The sequence below is a fragment of the Tupaia chinensis genome, unplaced genomic scaffold (genome assembly GCF_000334495.1).
Source record: "Tupaia chinensis unplaced genomic scaffold, TupChi_1.0 Scaffold000627_1, whole genome shotgun sequence".
Lineage (NCBI taxonomy): Eukaryota > Metazoa > Chordata > Mammalia > Scandentia > Tupaiidae > Tupaia > Tupaia belangeri.
In genome coordinates this window covers 5,643,424-5,649,464 of record NW_006160147.1, presented here as the reverse complement: position 1 = coordinate 5,649,464, position 6,041 = coordinate 5,643,424, and positions in this window count along the sequence as shown.

Here is a 6,041-nt window from a genome sequence, read left to right as displayed (position 1 = left end):
GGACGCGCGCCCGCGATCGGAAAACCCCCCTCTCCAAAAAAAAAAAAAAAAAAAAAAAAAAAAAGACTCTGATGCCAGGACAAGTAGCCTGTGGAACTCTGAGAACATTTAGAAATGTAACCCTATTCTTTTCTCTCACCATTGGAGTGGGACTTACAAGGAAGTGCTGTTTAGAAATGTAAATAATTCACTTCTGAATCACAACACAGACACAGAAATGAAATGAAAAAGGACTTTGGTTCAGACTGGACAAGTTCGGTCACCCTTAAAACAGGCCTTGAGTAGATAAAGCTGAGTCTGAGGCCCACCAGCATCTGAAAAGTGTAGTGTGAGAGAAAGCCATTACTGTGAAGCCCATCTGCCCAGGATTTAGTGACTTCAGTTATGAGACTGCCAACAAAGGAAGAAATTAAAAACAAACAAAGACTAGAAATAATGGAGAAAGTGAAATTTTCTTCCAGAAGTTCAAAAGCCTAGTGGGAGAAGAGAAATATATCTGTAGCCTAGTGGTTAAGAGACCTGGATCCCATATGGCTGACCAGTGTTCAAATCCAGGCCCTGGTACCTTGAAAAACATGCCTCGCATGTGTGTGCGTGTGTATAGCCCAAACCCGCACAGTTGGAGAAATGAGGGAGATGGGATTGTGGTGTGACCATGCCTCATTGGGGGATGCTTTCTTTCTCTCCCTCTCTGTCTCTCTATGACAAGGACACATGCCCTTGTGCAAGAAAGAGCCAGCAGGTGGCATGGTGGTTGAGATGCTGAACTCCCAAATAGCCGACCACAATTACAGTTCTGAACCTGGTGACTTACTTTCTCATTTTCCCCCTCTCTGTCTTTCTCTGGTGAGTGCATGTATCATATAGCAAATTAAGAAAAAAAAAAAAAAGGAAAATAAAATAAATCATTCTTTGAAAAATGTTTTTGTAAGAGAAGAAAAACAGCAACTCAAGAATGCAGACAGGCTGGACAAAAGTAATCAGACATTTGAGTGGAACATTCCTTTTTGCTCTTTCTGATTTACCTATGTCACCAAATGAGTCATAGTTTGGTGCCATTATGGTTAATAAAAGAGGAAACAGTGAAGCCTGAAGCATTGAAAAGCAAGCACCAGCACACACACAGGTGGCCAGGTGTGGGGAGCCAGGAAAGAGACCTTAACATCATAACTGTAAGGCTTTAAGGACATTGGGGTGGTGATCGGTATGTCGAAAGATACATCTAGCCTTGTGTTACTTTCTGACCAAAGCAGTTTTAGAAGACAAATTGTTTACTTGCGTAATTTTTGCCTTTCATAGGAAGTGATACTTAGAAATGTGCTGATGTTTACTAAGAGAAACTAGTTTTAGGCAATGCTCAGAAATGACCTTTCCACCCATGTCTGAGGTCAGCGGCAGACTGTTACAGGAGTTCAAGATCCAAACTGCTTAGCTCTCAGTAATAACTGGGTAGACTATGACATATTCATAATATTGAATATAGCACAGTCAAATTTCAACCTTCTGGGAAAGAAAGGCAGATAAACTCATCATGAATTTACTTAACTTTAGAAAGAGAATCTAATACAATAACTGAATTTTAGATAGAGGAAAAATTAACAGTTTAAAATACTCACTAGGAGACTATTTAAAATTATTCCTTCTACTTGTTACATACCCACTAGGTTCTAAGCATTTTCCATAAACAATTCCTTTTAGTCTTATAATAACTCTTATGGGTTTTTTAAGACCCCTTTCAAAAAAAGGTTAAGTAACACTTGGCCAAAACTTTATAAGTAACACGTGCCTCAGGCAGTGTGGTGGTACAGTGGAAGTGCAGCCCTGAAATGCTGGAAGCCATACAGAAGATCCAGGGTTTGGATCCCAGATCAATTTCTGCTGCCAGGTAGACATACCTGTGATCCTAACTGGCTGGGAAAGTGTAGCATGAAATATGGTTTAGAGTGTTTCTCTCCACCCCCACCCCCTCAACCTTCCTCTCTTTTCTCTCTTTCTTGTGCTTTTCACCAAAATTCAAGACTTTTGGGGCAGCCAGTAGCATAGTGGTTAGAGCAACTGGATCCCCATGGGCAACTGCACAGTTCAAGTCCTAGACCCGGCAGCTTGAGAAGCAAGTCAGGTGAATGTGCATGTGCATGTGCATGTGCACTCCAAATCCCATGAGAATGAAGGGACCGTGGCAAGGTTTTCCCTGAGGGGGTGGGGTGGGGCGGTGCTTTCTCACTTCCCTTCTCTCTCTCTTTGATGAGTACATGTGCCCTATGGCAAATTAGAAAAACAAGAACAGCATTTTTACATAATGTAAATAACTGTCAAAGAAAAAGAGGTAATTAGGGATAGACAGGGGGGTAAGCAAGTGGAGTTAATATCTAGCAAACTGAAACGTCACCTTCAGCCTCCGAGTCACCATGGAAAGATAAAATGAAGAGCTACTGATTTTGAATGAATGAATATTGAGATCGGTATCATTCAATGACCTTATTCAAAATCCCCCATTATATTTATACTTATGGCTGTGTGTATACGTGTATTCGATTCTATTCCATTTTATTACATAGGCAGGTTTGTGTAAATACATGGTCTATACATGAAAACAGCCACATCACTACATGATCTTTCCTGTTGCCATTTTATAACCACAGCCACCTCTGCTCTTTCCATCCTCTCCCATGTCTAATTCTGACAATCATGAATCTAGTTTCCATCTCTATAGTTTTGTCATTTCAAAAAATGTTACATAAATGAGATGGTACAGCTTTTAAGCTCTCGGTATATATTATATTCACTATAGGGCACATGCCCTCACCAGAGAGAGAGAAGGAAAGCGAGAAAGCGAGCTGCCAAGTCTGGGGCCTGGGTCCCGTTCAGTCATATGAGAGTCCAGTGCCTTAACCACCACACCACCTGCTGGCCCTGAATTGTTCTATTAACGAACAATGTAATGATTCAGGTGTAGAGAGTAGGATAGGCCTTAATGGCCTGTTACGTTAGTCTGTTTCCAAGAGATGTCTGAGTAACTAACCCTTGTCTGGTTCAGAAATGCATTAGAGTTGGACTGTGTTAGCCTGGAAGGCTGAGTCATCCCTGGAGTTATTCTGTATTTTGATAAGGTCTATCTGACCCAGATGAGTGGGTTTTGCACCTATCAAAAGCAGCCAGTGTGAAGAATTGCTCCAGCTTTACAAAGCACTGCTTAGAACGGAATATTGAAATTTCTAAAGTTCTCCCCAGGCTCTCATTCAGATGAAATAAAGCTCAGTGAATCATTGTGAAGATTCTGAAGTCTGAAAACTTGACCTCAACCTGAGCTGGAAATGAGACTGATGACTCCACCCTGTATCCAGACCTTGATGACTTCCTGCTGCATTTCTGTATCTTTTAGATAAGCAAATGATTTATTTACCCAAGTATTGGATCTTCCTATCCATCCCAGCCTCCTCTTGGCATTTGTCCATGCTATAAATATTATCATCGAGTAGGTAGACTAGTGATAGCAGGGAAGTTGACCCAAAGACCCACACCCATTGTATCTAAGTCTCTGAGAGAAATGTTGGACTAATGAAGGACAGAGGTATGCTATGGTGGAGGCCAGGCGATTTAACCACTCAAGGTTTAACAGAGTTAAAGCCTTGAGATGCATAATAACAAGTAGACCTTGGAGGTGTGGCATAAAAACTATACCCTTAACTCCCAAGGATCTGATCCAGGGAAACGATGTTGAAATGATATAGAGAGCAACAACCAAATCTAATACCCTAGGTGTTTTGTTGTTGTTGTTTTTTGTTGTTTTGTTGTTGTTGTTGTTGTTTTTTGTTTGTTTGTTTTTACTGCACTAATGCAAAAGCAATGAACCTATAGAGGGAGCCAAAACATCATTGATGAAATTTCTGGATTCCGGAACTTAACAGTGTTCCAACTGGTGACAAAGTAACCTAAGAGATATCAGATGTAGTTGTAACAGAACAAAAAGTGAAGGCCAATATAAACATTGAAAAGACAGATTATGTTGTAAAAGACCAATTTCTCCTGTATTTGAATCCATTGTATTTCCCCTCCCCCCCATTCACTAGGGTACAAATGATCCATTTTCCTGCCAATTTTTCATTTAGTTTTTATTAAAGTATATTATATATTTTAAAAAGTGCAATGTGTTAAGTATAGAACTATTGACTTTTCACACTGTGACTTATCCACATAACACCATCTAGATGCAAAATCAAAACATTATCATATACACACACCATATATATGTGTATGTATATATATTCTATATATATATATTGCATATATATATATATAGCATATATATATATATATATATATATAAAGAGCGAGAGAGAGAGAGTATATAGAATATCTGTATAGTGCAGTCATACATCACTTAACAATAGGGATACAGCCCGAGAAGTGTGTCGTTAGGTGACTTGTGTAAACATCATGGAGTCTACTTACACAAACCTAGATGGTAGGGCCTACTACACACCTATGATACAACTCATTAGTATTTTATGGGACTTCCGTTGTATACATTGTTGATTCTTTTTTAAATTCAATTTAATTTATTTATTGTTATTCTTCAATCTGATCAGAGAGAAAGGGAGAATGAGAAAGTACGTTGCCAGGCCCAGGAATCAAATCTCAGGCAATCATGTAGGAGTCCAGCGCCTTAACCACCATGCCACCTGTCGGCCCCACATGGCTCATTCTTGACCAAAACATGGTTATGTAACACATAACTTCAAATATATATTCTGGATTCTCTATTCAGCTGCCTAGTCAGTTGGGTTCTACTTGTTGGTTATACCAACACCACACAGTCTCAACTAATATAGCTTTATAATCAGTCTTGAAAGTTAGTCATGGGAACCAGCAGTTAGCGTAATGGCTATGTCACTGGACTCCCACGTAGTCGACCGCGGTTCACGTCCCGGACCCGGTGGCTTAAAACTCACGCCGGGCGCGTGTGCGTGTGTGCCCAAGATCCCGAGAGGAGAATGGAGGAGAAGGGATTGCGGCGTGACCATCCCCCCGGGGGGTGATTTCTCGCTTTCTGTCTCTATGTCTCTCTCTGTCTGTCTGGCGAGCACACGCGCCCTGTAGCGAAAATCTCTCAAAAAAAAAAAAAAAGAAAGAAAAGAAAAGAAAAAAAGAAAGCTAGTCATATTAGTTTTCCAGCTTTGTTTGGTTTCAGTATAGTTTTTACTATTCTTAACCTCCTTCATGTCCTTGGGCTCGCCTGTTAAACTCAGAAAAGAACAGATCACTTGATTTTGATTTGTGGCTGCATAAGAACAAATCATTTCAACAAAGGACTTTTTAAATTGTTTTTTTTTTTTTTTGCATTATGTCTTAGCTCATGAAACTTCAAACTTAATGAAATGATTATTAAGTACTTACTGTAGTCACAATCCATAAATGTAAAGGCATTTAGGATTTAGTTCTGCCTAAAGTGGGTAGTACCCATAGATACTCAATGAATCAAAGTGCTATTGATAATGCAATATAAAAAGCTGAGAGGATGTAGATAGGGATTGACAGATGAAAAGGAGAGTGAAATTCGACATAAACTCAGAAGGACTAATGTCTACAACTTACATGGTAGATGCCATGTTAAAGTGTATTGGCTTGAGAAAGCCTTCCTACTCCTGCTTTAGCTTCAATAAGCAAACAGAGACCTCACTTAGAAAACAGCTTCCTTAGTAAACTTGCTAGGTTACAGCCAATCACAGCAGCGAGGCTTCAGTCAATTGCAGGCATCCCACCTTCTACACTGTGTTTGCAGACAAACTTCAATATGTAACCAGTCCAATGATTTCTCTACCTCATTCCCCCACTTCCATTTTTATATGTGACTTTCTGGTTCCTGCATCCGTCACTTTCCATTTCCGGAACTTAAATAGTGTGACCAAGAGGCTACATGGAGTAGCTCAGAAGTCATTATAAGAAACTGCCTGACTGGAATGGTGTTTATTTTTGCTCAGTTCAACTCCACTAAATTAAATTATCTGAAGTTAAAAGAAAAAGCTAAGGTTGATAGACCA